General features: G+C 44.4%; 1 long non-coding RNA gene across 1 annotated transcript; it reads left to right on the top strand.

Moving 5' to 3' along the window:
• The first annotated feature begins 313 nt into the window (after positions 1-313).
• Positions 314-22938, top strand: LOC110341816. Its single transcript, XR_002383820.2, has 4 exons — positions 314-412; positions 14483-14541; positions 18407-18471; positions 22553-22938. It is a non-coding gene; the product is annotated as an uncharacterized LOC110341816 (long non-coding RNA).

Consider the following 22938-nt stretch of genomic DNA (forward strand, 5'->3'; position numbering starts at 1 on the left):
TGTGGCTTGCTTCCCATGGCTTGTTCAGCCTGCTGTCTTTCCTCCTTTCTTCCTTCTTTCCTGTCTTTCTTCCCCCTCCCTTCCCTCCTTCCTTCTTTATTATTTTTTCTCATACGTTATCTGACTGCAGTTTCCCTTCCCTCCACTTCTCCCAGTCCTTCCCCCACATCCCTCTCCCCCAGATCCATTCCACCCCCCCAAAAAAAGCAGGCCTCCCAGGGATGTAATCCAGGACCATTCACCCAAGGACAGCTCACAACAGGCTGGGCCCTCCCACATCAAGTACTAATTAAGAAAATGCCTTACAGCTTTGCCTACAACCCTGACCTTAGGGAGGCTTTTTCTTCATTTAGGTTCCCTCCTCTCAGATGCCTTTCGCTTTTGTCAAGCTGATGTAAAACTATCCAGCACAGTATGTATAAATCTTTCTTTATTAAAACAAGTTTCATCTTTACATCCTTCTAATATTTTCTTTTATTTCTTAATACCATGAGACCTAATAGCATTAATAATGAATTTACTATCTGTTGTGAGAATTTTCCCCTTAAGGGAAGGGGAAACTAAGCAATGACTATCCCCTCCTTATAAGGTCCCCATGACAAACCAAAGTTGGATTTCATCAATCGCACCCTGGGGTTACTTACAGAGCATTGGTAAGGGGTTAGATGGGAATGCAGATAACCCAGAAGCAGTTACTTTAAACCACAAACCATGGCAAGCCCTGTTTTCTAGGAGATGGATACTAATGTATTTTTGTTTGCTTTTTAACATATGCCTAGCTAAACTAAGGACTTGAAAATCTGTTTGTTCATTTGTTTGTTTGTTTTTTGTTTGTTTGTTTGTTTGTTTTGTTTTTTTGAGACAGGGTTTCTCTGTAGTGTTTTAGAGGCTGTCCTGGAACTATGTCCATAGACCAGGCTGGCCTTGAACTCACAGAGATCCGCCTGCCTCTGCCTCCTGAGTGCTGGGATTAAAAGTGTGTGCCACCAACACCCGGCAGCTCATTTGTTTGTTTTTAAAGAGGCTGTACTGGTTAAAAATGTCTTTAAAATTCTTAAAATGTGTGTATTTATATGCACTCATTTTATATACAAAATATATTTAAGGCCAGGCGGTGGTGGCATACACCTTTAATATACCTATAATCATATAACTAAAATTGGGATAAGAATGAAGGGGATAGATAATATCTTGACCAGAATTGTAGCCTGACTTCAAAAGTCACCATGGCTTTTCACAGTCTCAATACTATTTCTAAGTCCAAAGTTCAAAATCTCTTTGAGACTCAAGGCAGTCTCTTAATTGCAACCCCCAAAGTTCAAAATCTCTCCGAGACTCAAGGCAGTCTCTTAATTGCAACCCCCTATAAAAGCAAAAAAGCAAATTACATGGTTCTAACCAACCCTGGAAAGTTGTCCTTTGATTCTGACAGGTGCTATTGCACACACATGCACACATATAAACACACACAATAAATAAATGTAATGCAAATTTGTCAAAATGTTGGAATAATTGAACATTTCAATGAGCTACTGATAGGAACACAGACTGATTCAGAGACCTGGAAGCCTCTTAAACAGTTTACACACCTGGGGAAACACTGTCAGTTTCCCTACTCCTTGTTATTCATCCTGGAGAAACAAAAACTGTTCACATTATTTTAAAAGTGTGTTCAAATGTGTCAGTGGCTTTATTCACAACTGCCAAGAAATAGAATCACTTGACTGTCCTTTAGCTATTAGTGGGTTAAAAACTGGATCTGCCCATACAAGGGAAGGGTTCAGCCATGAGACCAGAGGTCTTTGGTATACAGAGCATGGAGATGGATTGTAAATGCTTAGAAAGTTATGCATCAGGAAGGGAGCCAGGCTCCAAACGCAAACTTCCATAGGGTACTATAGTGTGAGAGAGTTTAGGGATGGAAAATAGAGCAATGGTTGCCAGGGGTGGGAGGGGAGGTCAAGAGCAAAGGGTGTGGGAGAATGCTTTGGGCTCAGTAACCCATTCCACATGGGTTGTGGCAGTGGTTACGGAACTATACATAGAACTGCAGGCTAAGGGCTCGCTGCGGCTCAGTGGCAGAGCACGCTACTGTTCACTCTAGAAAAACAAAAACCCTAGCACTGGCACATGCAAGGCTCTTGTCTCCACCCTCCAGTACCACACACATGCACATACACACACACACACAAATAGGAATATGCACACTCATAATAGTAAATCTTTTTTTTTAAATATGCATTTATTTTGTGTGTGAGTATGTGCATGCCACGACTCACATGTGTAGATCAGAGGACACCAACTCAGGTTGTCAAGCTTGATGGCAAATACTTATGCCTACTGAGCCATCTCAATGGCTCAAACTTGAAAAACATAGGTTTATATTTTTATTTTATGTTCATGAATGTTTTGATTGCATGTGTGCATACCACATTGGTGCCTGGTTCCTGCAGAGGTCAGACAAAAGTATTGACTCCCTTGGAAACGAAGTTACAGATGGTTGTGAGACACCCTGTGGACGATGAGAACTGCTGGGCGTTGGTGGCGCATGCCTTTAATCCCTTCACTTAGGAGGCAGAGGCAGGCGGATCTCTGTGAGTTCGAGACCAGCCTGGTCTAGAAGAACTAGTTTAGTTCTAGGGCAGCCTCCAAAGACACAGAGAAAATCCTGTCTCAACGCCCCCCCCCCAAAAATGACCCTTATAGGCTCATATATTTGAGTGCTTAGTCATCAGAGAGGGATTGTTGGAGGAAGTGTGTCACAGGGGGTGGGCTTTCAGGTTTCAAAAACCCAAACCAGGCCAGAGTCTCTCTCTTGGCCCAAGGATCAGGATATAGCTCTCAGGTACTGCTCCAGCGCCATACATGCCACTATGTTCCCCACTGTGATGATATGGACTAAAAGCCTTTGAAACTATAGGCAAGCCCCAATTAAATGCTTTCTTTTGTAAGAGCTGCCTCGGTCATGGGTTCTCTTCACAGCAATAGAACAGTGACTACTACATTACCTAATATGTTGATAATTTTTAAAGTGTGTGTGTGTGTGTTTAAGTGCAGTTATGTAGGTACATGTGTGCCACAGTGTGCATGTTAGAGGTCAGAAGATAAACTCAGCCATCAGTCTTTGCCTTCTATTTTGTTTGAAGCAGGGTCTGTCTTTTGTTGTTTGATGCTGTGTAGACCAGATTAGCCCGCCTTTAGATTTCCACCTTACCACAGGAGCCTTGGGGTAAAGGAAGCTCCTACCACTGCACCCAGATTTACGTGGATTTTGGGCATTCAAACTTAACGTTCATATATTCTGTGGAATGAACATTATCCACTGAGCTATCTCAGACCCTTGTTTTATGTTTTTTATACAGATCTTGCTAAGTAGTCCAAGCAAGCCTTGAATTCAATGTTATTGTTCTGTTGGAGCCTCCCACTTTGCCCTGCATGGTTCTGGAAGCCCCATTCCTGTCTCTCTCCAAACCCTACCCGCTCAGAGTCTTTGGACAAAGGAAAGGAGCTGAAAGCCCTGTTCCTCATTTTGGTGACTTCTTGCAGCTTCCTCCCCCCCCCCCCCCCGATGCTGCAAGCTGCCCAAGTCCCCCGCCTAAATGCTCAGCTTCTGACCAAACTTGGGCACCAACTTGTGATGGACATATCATCACCCCTCAACTACAATCTATACAATTTTCCTGCTCTGGCCTGGGTGCACAACTTCTCTGGCCTCGATCTCTGGGACCTGAGAACCCACCCAGAAATTGCTTTGCTCAGTTGCTGTACTTTTTCAAATGCACCTGATCCAGCTTACTGTATGGGCAGAGAAACTTATTATGCGGGGTTGGGGGAGGCAGAAAGAAAATCTATTAGCTGATTATATAATCTGCTTTCCTTGATGCTGTGACAAAATACTTGACATAACGACTTGAAGGAGGAAGGGTTTGTTTGTGCTACCGCCCATCATAGCAGAAGATGGCAGAAGGCGGCAGAAACACGAACTGGCTGATCCCATGGTCAGGAAGCAGCAGAGATGAGGGTTGGTGCTGCTTGCTCCTTTTCATTCGGTCTGAGGTTCCAGTCCTCGGCAACATTTAGTCTACATCTAGGGTGGGTCATCCCTGCTCAGTTAAAAATTTCTAGAGACAGACTCACTCGTGTTGATCTTAAAGCCAGATGAGTTGATAATAAAGGTTATCATCACAGTGATTCTCCTGCCCCCGCCTCTGTGGGCTCAGGTTACTGTGACACTGCTTTAGAGCAGGCTATGACCAGGGTGTCTGTGGCCCCAGGGACAGAAGGCTGAGATGATGGCCCAGTTCCAGCTTTGAGCCCAGGGCTGGTTGAAGGCCCTGGTACATAGGGTAGGGTGACTGGGACCCGTTTCCTTCCCAGAGGGAAATGGCTACTCATGTCCCTAGGGAAGCTGGACTCCTGGGAGAGGAGAGTGTCAGGGAAGAACCTAAATTCGGTGTCAGGGAGATGGCCTGAAGGAGGGTAGAGAGAGCAGCCCATACTCTGGAAGCCACCCGTGTAATGGTGACAACACAGCCATGCACCAGCTGGCCTCGATCGGACCTTGGCTGCACCTGACCCCGGTGGGAAGGGCTCCCCACAGTAACAGAAACTTCCCATGCTTAAGTGCTAGTGAAACAGGGCTGGTTTCTTGCTTCCAGAACAGTTAGGTCTGGGATGCTTATCTCTGGCCCACCTATTGTGTGTTGAGGTTGCAGAGTGCACTGCTGTCTTTTCATGAAGGAGGGGGTGCAGGGGCTGTGGGGACCCAGGCCTCATGAGAGCTCAGCAAACACCCTCTCTCTGAGCTGTACCTCTAAGGCATTCGTTCCTGCCTTTCCTAAGAGCTGTTTCCCTGCTTCAGGGTTTGAAATTCAAGGTACGATCCACTCTTTCAAACCCCTCTCTGTCCTCTCACTCTGCTGGAGCACCTGGGGAGCACATATTCGGCCCTGAGAACCTGGCTCTGACTGAGCCTCCCCCAGGTGGACCCCTGGATCCCCTCTAGGCACAGGCAGCAGCTCTCTTTTCTTCCACTGACCTGGGCTTGAAGCTGCCCAAGGGTGGGACCTCTCTCAAAATGTATGAAATACCATAGGGTTTGTTGTTCCAAAGAAAATGAAGCCTGATGCCAAAGCTTGAAGCCCTAGAGGCTAATAAACCATTTTCAGTGGATGGTTGGACACTGCTTGGGCCTCCAGAGTGACACTGAGGTGGGGGAAGGGTTATCTAGACACCGTGACATTCCCACTGCCTGACAAAAGACAGTCTTCTGATTCTTTGGTTCTTCCTTTGGGGGAGCTCCCCCAAGTCAAAATCCCTGATTGCACTGGGATCTTGCCAGTAACCCCTCCCTCCTATTGGCCTGGCTTATAGGAGAGGTCACCCTGACCCCTGCTCATTATCTTAGCTCACTATGTTGTGAGAACTTATTCCCCTTTGGGGCCTTCTTCTGAACTATGGTCTTCTGAGGTCATGGATAAGATCTCACTGCTCTTAGCATCCAAAGGCTGAGTCTGGGCTTTCAAACTACAGGGTCAGGAGCAAGGTTTCAGTGTTTCTCTGAGCCTCAGTATTCACAAGGGAGATATAACTTGTTATATATACAAGGGAGAGAGAGCACTGACTTTTTAAAAAAGATTTTATTTTTAATTAAGTGGGTATCTGTGTGTGGAGGGGTGGGTGTTCATGTGAGGAACCAAACCCTCTGGAGCTAGAGTCAGGTGTTGTGAGCAGCTTGGCTTCAGTGCAGGGTCCTTGGGAAGAGCAGTATGTACATTTAGCTAATGGACCATCTCCCCAGCCCCCAGTAACATTGATTTTGTGTTGACTCAGCATTGCTGGCCTGAACCAAGCCACTGCCTGTTGATTTCGTAGCATCGTGCATAGTCACTGTCAGATCACTGAGAAAAACAGACAAGGGACAAATGACTCATGATAAGGACCCCAGTAACATTGATTTTGTGTTGACTCAGCATTGCTGGCCTGAACCAAGCCACTGCCTGTTGATTTCGTAGCATCGTGCATAGTCACTGTCAGATCACTGAGAAAAACAGACAAGGGACAAATGACTCATGATAAGGTAGGCCTTGTTTGGGAAAGGATGTACCCACAGAGGGGTTTCTCATGTAGGAGCTCAAGTCTGTTCACATGCTGGAGTAGTTAAAAGACAGAAAAGGGCTGTTTCTTATTTGGCAGCAGTTAGTTATAGCTTAGGGGTTAAAAAATGTCAGACAAATGATAAATGCCTCTCTTTGTTGATCAGCACTGGGTGGATGGAGGGGAGCAGGCAGAAATCTAAAAAAACACATTGCATGTGTTTCTGAGACAGGCATCATTTAGTTAAAATGGAGGAGCTTTTACAAAATGGTGCAGTCATGGCTGACAGCATCAATGCCTTTTGTCCTGGTAATTGTAATGTTGGGTCACCTATTGAATAGTCATTCCAGCTCCATTCTTCTACTGAGAGATCCCAACTCAACATTTTTAGACCCCTAGCGACTAGCCCATCACAGAGTGACTTGCCCTTCGGCCCTCTCCTGAGAAACTGGAGACCTCAAGATAAACTAAAAAGATAACCCTCCCTGATCCAGGAACTAGCTCACCACATTCCTGCTCAATGTTTAACTGTACAATGCCCAAAGAATGCTTGCTTGAGATAACCTTCCTGTTAAGACATAAGCTATCATTTAACTTCCTCATCCTTTATGATGTTTGCCTAACTCCCCGATTCGGGGTCGAACTCCTCTGCCCCTTCAAGGGTCATGAGCTCGGCCCCAGTGCACTGGTTCCCCGAATAAACCTCATGAGCTTGCAGCAAGAACAGTCTTTCTTGAATTATTGGGGCATCGGCTTATCCCGAGACTTGAGTGAGGGTCTCCCCAGTCTGCGGGTCTTTCACCACCACAGTTGGGACATGGGCGTATGATTCAATCTGAAGCTGTAGAACTTGAATGGGGGTGTGTAGGATCTGTCTGGGAGTGACTTTTCTCTATAATTGAGGGAGAAAAAGACAATTATAGAGAAATTAATTATAATTTCTGTATAAGAGAGAGAGAGAGAGAGAGAGAGAGAGAGAGAGAGAGAGAGAGAGAGACTTTAGACACTGTCATGAAAAGAGAAGAGAAGCTTGGAGCTATGGCCTCTATCTTGTGACCATGAGAACAGAACTAAGGTTAAAGTCACCATGATGACTGTTCTGCCCCAACCTGGGACCTCCCACTCTGCAAGATTTTGTCAGATCAGATCTGAAATGTCTTCATTATGAAGGTGACTTTTATTCAAGTATTCTGGTTCTAGGGAATATATTATTATGAAAATTTATAGGTAATCACTGTTAAAAGACTGTGACAGGACCAAGAGTCAAGACCCTCCAAAGAGTATCCTCTGCTCCCAAGTCCTGTCTCACATACCACTCAGGGAAGAGCAGACAGATTCATGAAGACCAAGGCACAGGACTGGAGATGGGGCTCTGTGGTAGAGTGTTTGCTTGAGGATGCATGAAGCCTTGGGTTCCATCCTCAGCTCTGAGAAAAATATACATACACACATACACGTATGTGTATATTTTAGGGAGGGGTGCTGGAGAGATTGCTCCATGGTTTGCTGCCCTTGCAGAGGATCCCAGTTTGGTTCCCAGCACCCATATCAAATGGCTCACAAGGAACCTCCTGTAACTCCAGCTTCAGGGGATCCAGTGCTCTCTTCCACCTTTACCTTCCTTCTCCCACTTCCTGCTCTCTGGTGACCATAGTGACCTGTGAGCCCTATCTCCCCCACTCTGTTTTCATTTTCACTTTGACAAGGCCTGTTTCCCTTCCTGCTACTCTGTCCCTCACACCTGTCTCACCAGGTCAGAAGTGACATTGCTCAGCCACTTTCCATTGCTTGTGACTTACTTTTTATGGATCCTAATAATAACCTCCCCCACCCCATTTCCATGGCTATTTGATATCTGCCCAGAGAATGAATGGGCCTAGCAGTTCTCCTTTCCTCAGTGGCTCCCTGCTCTGTTTGTCAGGGCTCTCCAGAGAGGCAGCACCAATAGTGTTATCTATGACTGTCTAGAAAAAACGAGCATGGATTTGTTGCATGGACTGACTCACATGAGGAGGAAAGATAGGACGTTCTACAGCAACTCTCTGTAGAGACCTCAGGATGCCTGCTGACTGGCTCTGTATTTGGAATCTCAAGTGTCCCCTGAGGCTTACATTAAGGGTCTACCTGTTAGCTTGTGGGTGAGTCCCTTATAGACATGCTAATACAGAAAGGGGCAGTTTCACAGGGTCCCACCCCTAGACAAAGAACTAGAGGCAAAGAACTGAGTATAAGAGAGGGAGGATTTGCTTTTCCTAGGGATGAGGCCCAGAAATGGTTATCTAATATCAAGTGGTCAGTGCTAAAATCATGTACACACAAGACACACTAAATGAACCATATATATATATATATATATATATATATATATATATATATATCAGTAATAATAAAAGAAAAAGAGGCACAACCAATCTGAGAGAGAGTAAGGTGTTAGAGAAAAGAGAAGGGGAAACTGATGTGATTATATTTTAATTTAAAATGTTGTAGTAATTTTAAAAAAAGAAGTAAATGGATCCTGAGGACTCAGACACAATCAATGGGTTGACCCATTATGAGTTCCTAGCTGAACAGGCTATTAGGCAGGGTCTGGCTGGAGAAAGGTCCCTGGGGTATCCCTTTGAAAAGTATGTCTTGTTCCTGGACCCTTCTCTCTGACTCTCTGTCAGCTTCCATAGGAGAGCAGCAGCACTATGTCCTAAATGCTCACCCAAGTGATGCTCTGCCTTGCTCAGTCCAGGAACAACAAAGCTAAGGGACCATGAACTGAAGTGTCTAAATCTGTGAGCCAAGACAATACTTTCTCTTCTTCCATTTGTCTGTCTAGGTGTTTGGTCACAGAGATGGGAGGATATCTGATATATTGGCTTAGCTTATATCTGGAATTGTCATTTTGAGCATATTCTGTCCCATTCTGAATGCCTGGGGACCCAAAATTCTGCTTTGTGAGTTCTCAGGCCATGAGCCTGGAGTTTTAACATCCAAGATCAGAAAAAAATGTAGGGAGACCCATCTGCCCCCAGGTGACTGGATGCTATCCACACACATTGAGTGAATCTTTCCCTGTAAATTCATGGAGAGTCAGATGTCAGGTGCTAGTAGCTTCTGAAACAGTTCCTCAATACACACACACACACACACACACACACACACACACACACACACACACACAGAGAGAGAGAGAGAGAGAGAGAGAGAGGATCTGCCCAGGCAGGGTTCTGTATTCCTTAATTTAATTTACTAAATTCCTAAAATCAACTGTCACTTCCTGGCTCATTTACAGCATGAGATGTGGATGCAGTTCAGTTCTGGCCGCTAAGAAATGGGAAGCGTCCTTGTTAATTTTATGTCAACCTGGCACACACTCAAGTCATGTGGGGGAGGGAAGGGGCAGTTAAGATAATACCTCCATAAGATCCAGCTGTCAGGCACTTTCTTACTTAGGGACTGATAAGGGGAGGGATGAGCCCATTGTGGGTGGGGACACTCCTGGTCTGGTAGCCTTCAGTGCTATAAGAAAGCAGGCTGAGCAAAGCCACAAGAGTAAGCCAATAAGCAGCAATCCTCCGTGGTCTGCATCAGTTCCTGCCTTCAGTTCCCAGAACCCACATCAGGCTACTCACAACTGCTTGCAACTCCAGTTCCAAGAGACTCTCTGGCCCCTCAGGACACCTTTACTTATGTGGTACACATAAAGTTGTATGTATGCGTATATATGTACATACACATAAATTAAAAAAAAAAATAAATTTAAAACAACAACAACAACAAAACTACTGGAGACTATCACTATCCCTTAATTTCTAGTTATATTACTGAGTGATAAAAACAGCTTGGTGCTGGCACAGAACACAGAAGCTGATCAATAGAACAGAATTGAGGACCCCAAACAAATAAAAGCTCCAGCTCCTGCAGTCACCAGATTTTTGACAAAGAAACCCAAATATGATGGAAAAAAAGACAGCATCTTTAACAAATGGTGCTACTCAAACTGAATAGTCACATATAGAAGAATGAAACTAGATACTTACCTCCCACTTGGCAAAAACTCAACTCCAGATGGACCAAGGACCTCAGTATAAGACCTGATATCCTGAAACATAAGTCATAGGAAACAACTTTCTGAACAGCACAGACATTTGACAAATAGGACCATATATAAACCACAGCACCTGTGATAGCATGCCTAAGACCTACAAATGATCAATCCAGACAAAATCCCAGCATGGATGGAGGGAGCGAGGGATCATAAAGTTGAGGAGATATTGGCAACTGTGGGCTTCTGGGAAGGGGAGAACCTTCAAGGATGCTGCCTCAAAGAAACTGCCCATGCTCCAGTAGATTGTCCTAGACACACCCACATGGAGGCAGCACTAAGTGGACTTGGTGGGTTTTTAAAAAGAACATATGAAATTAGAGGGGAATGTGGTGGAGGGGGATAGGGGAAGAGTTGGAAGGGAGAGAAGAGGAGATAGATTTGGTCAAAACCCTTGACATACATATGTGAAATTATCAAACAATAAAGAGACTATGTATCTCACTAAGCTTGCACATGAAACATGCTGTCTGCTTCGTCTCTGGAGAAAACAAAAGAAGAAGAAGAAGAAGGAGGAAATGGGAAGGACTCCTCATGTCAGGGCATGGTCTGTTCTAAACACCAAGTCAACTTTCCCATTGAAATCAATGCCTTCTGCCAGACAATGGTGATGCATGACTTTAATCCCAATGCTTGGGAGGCAGAGCCAGATAGATCTCTGTGAGTTCCAGGCCAGCCTGGACTACAAAGTGAGTTCCAGGACAACCAGAGCCGTAACCCTGTCTTGAAAACCAAAAAGAAAAGACAAAATGAAAGAAATGAAGAAAGAAGGAAAGAAAGAGATCAATGGCTCCTGATATGGCTAAATGGGATGAGAATATATGTACAGGATTTTGTTGATATCTGCATTCTTTACAAAGCCCAGTTTTGTAATAGCTGAGAAAATGGTCAGTGTTATTTTCATGTGTTGTTTTCCTGGAGATTTTTAAGAGCAAATATGATATTTTGGGTTATTTCTAGGTCAGTGGAATGTTGGAACATATGGACTGTGAAACGTTTGTTATAGACTAGTAACCCACAAAGCGAGTGTAGACTGTAGCCTACGTACAAACCCACTACAGGCTTTGCATTCTGTCCATTGTAGGGAATAAAGTTTTACATGCAAGCACATGGCCTGTGTGTTTTATTATGCCTTTCTTAGGAACTGTGTTTATCCTTTATTTTGTTGAAATCCTTTTCCTTCTTTGCTGTGGAATATTAATTTAAAGTGTGTTACATTTGTTTATGCTATGGATCATTTATTTAATGATGTAAAAATGTGTTGCATTCTTTTATGTTGCATTTGTTTAACTCTGTGAAGCTGTGCTAATCTGCCTGTCTAAAATACTTGATTGGTCTAATAAAGAGCTGAACAGTCCATAGTGAGGCAGGAAAGGGAAACAGGTGGAGCTGGCAGATAATAAATAGAAGGAGAAAGAAAGAGTGAGTAAAAGGAGAAGGATAGGAGGACACCAAGAGCCAGCCACCCGCCAACACTGCCAACCACAGAGTGAGAAGAACAGAGAAAGGTAAATGCCAGAGGCAAAAGGTACATGGGAGAATTTAAGAAAAGCTGGCTAGAAATAAGCCAAGTGGTAAGGCCGGCCTTCATAAGTAAGAATAAGCCTCCAAGTATTTATTTGTGAGCTGAGTGGAGAGCACCCAAAGGACTTCTTCCTCTTTGAAAATAAATTCCAAAATGTAGTGTCTTATATCACCCATCATGAAAAAAATGTTTTCTTTTTTATGATTGGCAGCTCACGCAGACGTAAAATAAGCATCCTGTATCACTGTTCTTGCATATCAAGCTCATTTTACAAGGCTTCATCCTAAACATCAAGCTACGTAATGGATTATTTGCCTGCTTATTAACAGCTTAACTGTGATTCTTTCATTAATAAAAGCCAATGGAGCTAGTGAGGTGGTGTGTGCCTGCAATTCTAGCATTCTGTGGACTTAAGACTGGAACACCATGCATTTGAGACCATTCTAGGTTACATGGTGAGTTCAAGGCCAACCTGGGTTACAAAACAAGATCTTATCTCACAAGACTAAAAGAGAAGATTGTGTGGGGAGGCACAGCAAACACACAAAAGAAGAATGACTTTTAAAATGGATCTATGAAGAGAAAGACTGCCTCCCTGCCCACTGCACAATCATTTTCTTTAGGTTCTAGAAGTATTAGCTCTTCCAGCTAGCATTTCCTGTTTGTGCAGTCCAGCAGCCTCTTGCCAGCTTCTTCCTCTGAGCTATGGTAGGAACACAGTATGCCTATAGCCTCCACAGTTCCTAGATGAAGTTGCTTCTGACCCACCTGTTCCTGGGTGCCAGCCTTCTCCCTCACCACCACCTGGAGCCTGCACAGGTCCTCAGAACAGATTACCTCAGTGTGTTCCATGGTTGGTACTGTCCTAAGTTGACGGGACCTAGAATTACCCCTCGAGATAAACCTTTGAGCACGTCGGCGAGGACATTTCTAGAATGGGTTTTTGTTTTGTTTTGTTTTGTTGTTTTTCGAGACAGGGTTTCTCTGTGGCTTTGGAGGCTGTCCTGGAACTAGCTCTTGTAGGCCAGGCTGGCCTCGAACTCACAGAGATCCGCCTGCCTCTGCCTCCCGAGTGCTGGGATTAAAGGCATGCGCCACCAATGCCTGGCTTCTAGATTGGGTTTATTGAGGCCAGAGAACTACTTTAAATTTGAACAGCTTCATTGCATGTAGGATCTCAGAGAAGCTCCAAGATGCCTGAGAGACCCATGGAGGCTCAGAGGCAGGCAGCACTGAGGGCAGGGAAGTGTGCAGTGGCCTGGAGCTTGCTGGGATCCTACTCTTGGATGCCCCTCAGTGTTTCATCATCTCTCTGACTCTGGGTAACAACAGGATATCTGAGATGAGTCTCAGCAAGAATCCAGTATTTATTCTCCAGAACCCAGAAACCTTGAAACAGACCAATGACCTGTTGCAGTAAGTATTCGCATGTAAAGCTGTTTGGGCAAATAAATATATGCATACACACACACACACACACACACACACACACACTGTGTGTGACACACTGCATTTACAATGTCACTCTGCTGAACAAAAGTGTGATGGAGAGGTGGAAAGGATGTCAGAACAGAGCAGTGTGTACACAGAGTCAGAATTAGAGACAACAGCAGCAGCAGGGGGAGGGGACATGGCTTCAGTAATGAGGGAACATGTCACTGCCGTGTAAAGCTGGCAGGATGGTGAGCAGCAGCCTTCAGCTTGCGCAGGCTCTGCTCCTGAACTTGTTGCCTAGCTGCACGATTGCCCTAGCTCTGAGCAACTACAGATGTCCGAGATGGAGAATGGTTCATTTTCTGCATTGGACCCTGTTGGAAAACTGCCACCGGAGGTCATGTTGGTATCTGTGGTCTGTGCTGCCACCAGAGACCATGGTGATGATGTCAGGGGTCTATTTTACCACTGGAGGACAGACATATGGATATTTGCAGTCTGTGCTGCTGCCTAAGGCCATGTTGATGTCTGTGGTCTGTGTTGCCACCTGAGGTCATGACAATATCTGGTCCACATTACCACCAGAGGTCATGTTGATGTCCATGGCCTGTGCTGTCCCTGAGAACCATGTTGTTATCCATGTTCCTGCTGCTGCTGGAAGCCATGTCCTTGACCATAGCCTGTGCTTTTCAGTTGAGGCTCATATTGAAGTTTGTTGTCTATGCTGGCGCTGGTGGCCATGTGGAGATTTGTGGTCTGTGCTGCCACTGGAAGCTGTTTGGTTGTGCATGGTCTGTGCTTCTCCCGGAAGCTGTGTTGATGTCCATGGTCTATGCTGTTACCAGAAATCATGTGGAAGTCCATGATCTGTGCTGTTGCTGCTTCCTACAGGCAAGGAAGCTTCTTATGCAGTGGTTTCTATGGCTGCAGATTCACAGTTGAGAATGAGAGACATAGAAGGCTTCAGTGACAACCTCCCCCCCCCACAAAGAAACAATCCAGACAGGAAATCATTGATGAGAGCCCTTAAAAATTGTGATTGGCATGCTGAAGTGTAGCTTCTCACAGTTTGTGGCTTCTGGCAGGGTGGGCGGGGAGGACACAGTTTTCTTTAAGGGACTGGACCCTGGGAGTTCCATCATGCTCCAGTGAGTACATGGGCAACACAAATTGGACTTGGTGTACTTTTTCTTTCGTTGGGGGGTGTGAAGGGTGGATCAGGTGCATTGTGAGAATTTCCACATAATCAATAAAAATATTATGTTGGAAAAGAGAGAGAGAGAAAAGTAAGCTTAACACCAGCATTTCTCTCTCCTGCTGCTTCCTGATTGTAGGTGCTATGTGACCAGCTGCCTCACACTTCTGCAGTCGGGCTACATTAAACCTTCAAATGGTGAGCCAAACAAACCCCTCTTCCTTAAGCCGTTGTTGTTAAGATATGTTGTCATGGCAATAGAGAAAGTGACAGATACAGTGTACAAAGAAGACAGCAAATGTCCCTAAGAAGACCTAGAAAAACCCGTTTCTGCTCTGCCAGCAGCCTTAAGCCAAGAAACCCAGATTTCCTGAGGCAGCCTGTGAGGAAGTGTAAGATAACTGCCAGGAAAGGCCCAATGGGAGTATGGCTGTGGCTCCAAAGTCAGTAACATACCACCCCACCTCCTCATGCCCCCTAAGCCATCATCACACAGGACATTAGTGAACCAGGTGGACTGGAGTGGGAAAGTAACCAGAGGTCCCTTCTGCTGGTCATCTGCATAGCCTCTCTTCCTTGCAAAAGACCATTCTGCCATCTTAGCCTGGGCTGGCCTCCCTTCTCAATGACTCAACCCCATTCTTCAAGTCTTGAATGTACTCTTCTTGTAAAACCATTGTGGGATTTTGTTTCTTGCTGTGACAAATCACCCGACAGACGGGAAGGAAGGAATTATTTTGACTCAGGCTTCAGATGGTTCCTGACATTGTGGGCTGGAGAGAGCAACACAATGAATGGCAAGGTGGGGTCAGAAGGGGAGGCATGAGAATACTCCCACATCCAATGATTTTCTCATTTCCTGTGGGATAGTACCGCCTACACTCAACTACCTTAGGAAAGACTGTACAGACACTCAGAGGCCTGTCTCCCCGGTTATTCTAAATTATTTTTATATTTATTATTTATTGACACACACCATACAATGGGCATGCAAGTGGAGGTCAGAAGACAAACTGCAGGAGCGGGTTCTCTTCTTCACCTTACCGGCATGGGCGTAGAACATGATGATCAGACTTGGTGGCAGGTGCCTTCACCTACTCAACATCTTGCTGCCACTGGGTCATTCTAAATCCTGTCAAGTTGGCAAAGGAGGTTAATTATCACACTGTTTTTTTGTGGTGGTGGTGGTGGAGGAGGATGGAACAGGACTGGAGAGATGGCTTAGCGCTTCACAATGCTGGCTGTTCTCTGAAAGGACATGGTTTTGATTTACAGTATCCATAGACAGTTCAGTCCCAAGGGATCTGAATCCCTTTCCTGGCCTCCAAGGCACTAAGCACACAGTTGGTGCATGGATAAACAGCAAAACACAACCCCACAAAAACTAACAAAAAGAACAAACTAGAGTTGTACACACACACACACACACACACACACACACACACACACACACAGTCTGTGTCAGGCTTTGGTCTGTCTACTCCCTGTTACAAAAGACTTTGTGTCTTAGATGGCACAATTGCAGATGGTGGAGCCTCTACTTCTCGGAGTCCCTGGGTGAGCTTGGAGGCAGAAGCAGCTACCACTGAATGGGTCTGGAATATTCCAAAGCATTCTGCTTTGGGGTGTGGAGGAGCCTTTCAGAGACAAGGCCTGGGCTCGTTAGGCTGTTGGAGCATGCTCTTAAAAGGGGATTATGACCCTTAGCCTCTCTGTCCTCCTCATCCTCACTTCCTGGTCATGAGGTGAACACATTTCCTCCTTCATGTGCTTCTTCCAGGGGGCCTTGCCAAAGGCCTCAAAGCAACAGGCAGGGCCAAGAAATCATGGACTGAGACCTCCAAAATTTGACCCCAAACACACATTTTCTAATTTTATTATCACAAACATTTGTAATAATGACAGAAAGCTAACCCGATTCACAGACCCATAGGACATATGTAGCCTGACCTAGAACAACAGTTGTATAGGTTAGCCTGCTGTGACTAATGGAGTGCCCATACACTTCTAATAAATTCTTTTTGCCTAAATTATAGTCAGTATTTTTGTACTTAATGGCTTAATTAATACTATACCAGCACTCAGTAATTTCTTCTTAGGAACTGCAAGCAACTTGCCTGTAAAGACTATTTTTTTGTTGTTGTTTTTGTTTGAGGAGGTTGGTTTTTCGAGACAGGGTTTCTCTGTAGTTTTAGAGAATGTCCTGGAACTCACTCTGTGGACCAGGCTGGCCTTGAACTCACAGAGATCTGCCTGCCTCTGCTTCCCGAGTGCTGGGATTAAAGGCGTGTGCTACCACTGCTTGGCTTGTATCGACTATTTTTAAAAGTTCTTATTACATTAATTTACTTTGTGTGGGGGAGGAGGGGATTGGTGGGCATCGCCATGGCCCAGACATGGAGGTCAGAGGACAGCCTGAGGCATCAGAAGGAGCTGGTTCTCTCCTTCTACCATGTGGGTGCTGGGGCTCGAACTTGGGTCATCAGACTTGGCAACACGCATCTTTTTCTGTTGGCTGTCTTAGATTATTAAAGTTCATCTCTGCAGGGTTGAACACATGACTTGCTGTAGGGTGCTTGTCTAGTAGAAACAAAGCCCAGAGTTTGATCCCCAGCATATATATATATATACACACACACACACACACACATCTTGCTGTATGTTTCTAAAGCTCTTGATGAATGCTAGGATGAATGCCAAAAGTGAATGAAAATGAAAACTTCAATGAGTCAACTCGATACTTTCTTTTCAACTGTGGTTTCCTCATCTATTTTCAAGTGAGTTCCAAGTAAAGGAGAGTTAAAAACATGGTTTGACTTCCATCTTTGGGAAGATGCACGCCATATGTGTAATACGTGTTAGAATTAGTTGTCATTGTAATTCCAGTCACACTCCAGTGAATCCTTGTTTTATGATGATAATGGCATTTGTCTATGCTGTCCATCATCTTACAGTTTATGTCTCTGTTACAGGGAATCCACCAGACATGATCGATCGCTCAGACATAGTTTATTGCCAGCTGAAAGTCTTTATTCCAGCTGGCTGGGACCACACTCAAATATTTGGGTCCTACATATAGAACAGAGTGTCCAGAACACGGGTTTCTGAAGGCAGAAACCATGTCCTGGCACCTCACTGGGCAGCTGCAGTGGGGGCTTCTCACAAGTAAGCAATTTGACCGATGCTGAGATAAGGGGTTAGCTGGAGGGATTCTGAATAGGTAAGCAGTTTAGCAGAGGCTAAGATAAAGTTAGCTGGGGCTGCTTGGTCTTGAGTTCCTAGAACAGAGCTGGGTAATTCTCTATGGGATGGATTCTCCATCAAGGAGATCAAATTCTAGTTAAACCTGAAGTAGCCTCAGCAAAGAATACAAGATGGAGGAACTTCTACATTGTCTTGACCTGTCACACTTCAAGAAATTTCATTAGGTCCCAAAGAATAAAGATGCTTGGAACAGTAAAACAGTGTTGCTCACCACCTCCTAAGCTTTAACAAAAACTGTCTTTTCATTCCTCATGCCCATCCTACCCCACCCCTGGGCTGGTTTCCAACATCTTCCTGGAGACAAAAGAAACAGGAATGATTTGGAAATTTGGAATGAATTGTCTGCTGTTCCCAGAGGAATGAATCAGCTTCAAGTCATACAAAGGGGTCCCCAGAGGCTGCTGTAGCCTGAAGAGCATGGCAAATGGCAAGGAGCCTATTCCTCTAAAAGCAATGAGTGTGGAGATTGTTCCCAATGAGAGAATGAACACAAGGAGAGAGAGAGCGTGGGGCAGGGTGTGAAGAGTAATCATGGGATAAATGTTGACACTGCTATGTCTCACTGTGCTCCTCTCTTTGCAGACATAGTGTAGGGACTCCAACTCCCAGGTGGCTCTCTGACTCTATGTACAAGGCCATCTGTAGATAGTAGGAGTGGTGTAGTAGAGCCTCCTTAGAGGGTGATCTGGGGCTTTGATTAGCTTGCTCCAAATTCAGCTCTTCATCAGTGTTGGCTGAGATGCTGGGAAATCATTATCATGTGGCATCTTATCTGGAAATAATTTCTCTACCTTTTCAGAAAGCTGTCAGAAATAGTCAAGAATGCGGAAGCAGGCCAAACAGAGGGCTGAGGAGAGCAAACAGGTGAGGCAGGTTCTAAACCCTGGGCACTTTACTCACTTCAGCTTTTCTGTTTGACCACACAGGCTATATGATATTAAAAGAATGTAATTACCCAGCATCCATAGCCCCAGCTGCTCCAGAGGTTTTGATCCCACTAATTTGTTGTGTGTATGCCTGTGTGTGGGCATGTGCCAGTGGCCCGGATGTGGAGGTCAGAGGACAATTTGCAGAGTGGGTTTTCTCCCTACACCATATGGGTCCCAAGAATGAGTTCAGACTGCAGGCTTCTTGGCAAGAACCTTTACCTGCTGAGCCTTCTTGCCAGATAATTTTCTGAGACAGGGTCTCATCAAATTGCTTGGCAGGCCTAGAATTCACTCTATAGTCCTGCTTTCCATTTTTAGACAGTTTTAATATGCATGGCTAGGTTTTTTTGTTTGTTCATTTAATTCAGTAACAAAACACATCCAAAGGAATCCAAGGCTGTAAGCCAACCCAACAGATAGAAGCAGAGGGGCCAGCACATCAGACCTGCTGGAGGGAGCTCAGCTTTGTGATCAACTGAAACTCCACCACCGGCTATTCAGGACCTTCTAAATGAGGTACCAACCAGACTTCAGTTACATACCATTAACGCCACAGCACAGAGGCAGCCTCAGGATCAGCCAGCTTAACATCTTAGAAGGGGGGTGAAGGCCCCCAAGACCAACTTTCCTAAGAGTCTGGTCTAAAGCCAGGAAATAACCAGACCTGGAGTGACAGACACAGTGTAAATGGTCATCTGTCTTCAGGACAGTTGGCTGTGCTCACCAAGAGCCCAGATGTGTGTACATTCTTCAACCCCATAATTTTGTTTCTGGGAATCTGAGTAAGCAGAGATGTCCTCAGCAGCTAATGTGCAGAGAATGCATCTTAGACTCCTTCGTGTCCAGGAACATCCACTTGTCAGCAAGTGATTTTTTTTTTTTTTAGTTTTTGTTTTGTTTTTTGAGACTGGGTTTCTCTGTGTTCCTCTTACTGTCCTGTATCTCGTCTGACTTCAGCAAGTGCTTAAAAGAGTGATGTTAGCAAATGATAATCCTATCAGAAAAAAAACACCATAATGCAGCAGCATATTTAAAAAGAGGACAAATATTAGAACTAGGATTGGGGGCACATGTCTGTAATCCCAGCTGCTCAGAAATTTAAAGCAAACATTCAAGGTTTAGTTGGATCAGGGGATATACACCTTTAGTACTAGTAATTGGAAGGCAGGCAAGAAGTTCTCTGTGAGTTTGAGGCCAGTCTAGTCTACATAGCAAGTCTACATACAAGCAGGGCAGCCAGGACTAAATTGAAAGACCCTGTCTCAAAACAAAGCAAAGCAAATTATTAACTAAAATCTTTAGGATAGAGCCCTTGACTGGAGAGGTGTCACATACCCCTCACTTTTTTCTTGTATCTCACCAATCTTGTATAGATGGTAGCTCTAATGCGTGCATCCTTTTGTGGTTTTACATTTGCATGTATTTGTGTGTGTGTGTGTGTGTGTGTGTGTGTGTGTGTGTCCCCTTGTGAGTGACCACATGTATGTGCAAAGGGCAGAGGAGTTTGCAGCAGTCAGTTCCCTCCTTCTACCACGTGGGTCCCAGGGATCAAAATCGGGTCCCACTCCTCTCTTTTTCTTCTTCATTCTGTGCTTTCAGGACTTACACATGCAGGTGCTTATGAGTCTGAGTGAGCTCATTCCTTTTAAGGCCACAGGATCTTGGCATGGGTTTATTTTGCATTTTGATTTTCTTGTCAGTGGATGCATAGACTGTTCCCATCTTTCCTCTGTTGCCGCAATCTTCTTGGCATGTAAGTGGGATTCTCTAGCTGAGTTCCAACAAGTTGAATCGCTGGATGATGCCTTGCAACGTCAGAGACATGAAACTCCTTCATGGTAGCTAGGAAGCTTCCACCCCAGCACATGACCTTAAAATGTTGGTCTCTTCTTATTCTTGTCAACAGTTCACCACTTTTATGTGTGAAAATGTATCTTTTTTTCTTGTTTCTACTTTCAATTAGTAGTAAGATTGAATATTTCCCCATATCTTTTTTTGAAGACTTATTTATGTATTTTATGTATATGGGTGTTTTGTTGGCGAGCATGTTTGCACAACAGAAGAGGGTTTTGGATCCCACGGAACTACAGTTATGGATGGCTGCGAACCACCATGTGAGTGCTGGGAATTGAATTCAGGACCTTGGGAAGAGCAACCAGTACTCTCAACCATGGAGCATCCATCTCTCCAGACCACCCCCCATCTTTTGTTGCACCCGTGTGTTAGTCAGGGTTCTCAAGAGGAACAAGTTTTATTAGAGTGCCTTACAGGCTGTGGTCTAGCTAGTCAAACAAAACGTCCAAGAATCCAGTATTTGTTCAGTTCATGAGGCTGGATGTACCAGCTGTCGTGAGTATACATTGGAATCCTGAAGTAGTAGTCTCTAAAGTCAATACATTGAGAGTGAGGGCAAGCAGTAAAGAGCAAAGCTTCCTTTACCATGTCCATTATAGAGGCTGCCACAAGAAGGTGTGGTCCAGAATAAAGGTGCATCTTCCCACCTCAAAAGATCTGGATTAAAGGTGTGGTCTTCCCACTTCAAGTAATTTCATTAAGAAAAATCCCTATAGGTGAATCCAGCTACTTGGATTTTAGTTAATTTTAGATGCAGTCAAGTAGGCAACCAAGAATAGCCATAACAACCAGCAAATTAAAGTTTTGCATCTGTTTTGAGATATAGCTGTGCTGGAGTTGGAGAGATAGACACTCAGCTCTTGCAGCAGACCCATGTTTGGTGCCCAGCATCCATATTGGATGGCTTCCAGCCAACTGTAACTCCAGTTCTCAGACACACACATACACACATATACATAGAATTAAAAATGAATCTTTTCACAAGTAGCTGCATTTGTGTTTTCTCTGATTTTGTTCTTGTTATTTTGGTGTCAAGATAATTAGCCTCCTAGAACATATCATATATGTTCATATTTTCATAATTCTTGTGCAACTTGCCTAATATATTCCCCATCTCTTTCCCCTCCCTACTTTCTTTTCCTCCCCCTCCCCTTCCCCCTTTTCCTCTCCTCTCTCATCCCCTCTCCTCTTCTCCCTGCCCTGCTCAGTTCTCATTTCTTTCCTTGGCCTGGGCATTCTGGGAGCTGGAGCAAATCCATTTTTATTATTTCAATGTGATTGATAATTGCTGCTCTACTTTTCTTTAGTCAAGTTTTAAAGTTTATGGTCTTATCAAGAAAGCAACTCTTTAATTTTTCAAAAGTTTTCCCCTACAAAGTTGTTCATACTGAGCCAGGTATGGTGGTGCAAGCCAGTATCCCAGACACAGGAGGTGAAGGCAGAAGGATCCCAAGCAACTTGCTGTGGTTATACTAAGTCCCAACCTGGTGAAAGTCTGCCCTTCCTTAGCCAAATTCTCTATCTGCCTCTTACCTTCCTCAAAGTGCTACTGCATCTTCTGTGTTCCCTTTGCCATTTATAATAATTGTTGTCCCACTTTCTTCAGAAACCTTAGAAGATGTTTATTTCCCAGGTCTGTTGTAGAGCACCAGTTTTTGGTTTCTATAACTTCATTTTGTACCCATTTCTGCTTTTTTATTATTGTGCCCTTCCTTCTGCTTTCTCTGTTTAGCTGACATTTTCCTGTTGCTTCACTGAGTAACTTACCCCTGTGATAATGACATTAGCAAGAGTTCCCTCCTAATGTCTGCTGGATCCCAGGCTGCCTTGCTATGCCAGCTTTTGTATTCATTCCTTCTGGCCATTTGTTCCTTGGGTCTGCAGGCTGCTTTGCCATGCTAGTTTTAGTCACTTACTTCTGAGTGTTTTGCATTTACCAGATTGCTTTTCTTGCTAACCTACGTGTACTTTTCAGTTTCCAGATAGACTGTTTTTCTTTTTAAAAAATGTATAACAAAAAATATGTAATCATTCAGAAAGGTCATAAGGATGAATAAAACAAATACCTGTGGGAACATTTGCCATGAGCATCCCTAGCTTCAGAAAGAAAACTCAAATGTATACTTACAATTTTTAATTTAATTTTATTTTTTTGCAAATAGGTGTTTACAGTAAAAAAGAAAAAAGAAAAAAAATCACCTGACTTCCTGGCCCCTTCCTCAGAAGCAGCTGCAGTAACTGATTTCGGCACAGTTTGCGCATGGGCTTCTCACTTGGCATGTTGTTGACTTCTAGACTCACTGTGCTGTGGTTCGTTGAGTGTGATCTGAAGATTCTCTGGAAGCTGCTGGAGCTTTGAGGCCAACACACAGCTTCTGTACCTGTTCCAAGAATAACTGACAAGAACACATCAAAGCTCTTTCTCTACGCTACAAAGTTAAGCTCATGATTTTTCTGATCCCTTCCATAGTATTCAGACAAATGATCCACCTGCTCAGTGGGACCCCTGTCCTGAAGCTTCCTCTTCAGCTCAGGTCTTGGTCACCTC

This window comes from Mesocricetus auratus, unplaced genomic scaffold (genome assembly GCF_017639785.1).
Source record: "Mesocricetus auratus isolate SY011 unplaced genomic scaffold, BCM_Maur_2.0 Super-Scaffold_4256, whole genome shotgun sequence".
In the NCBI taxonomy this organism is placed as follows: domain Eukaryota; kingdom Metazoa; phylum Chordata; class Mammalia; order Rodentia; family Cricetidae; genus Mesocricetus; species Mesocricetus auratus.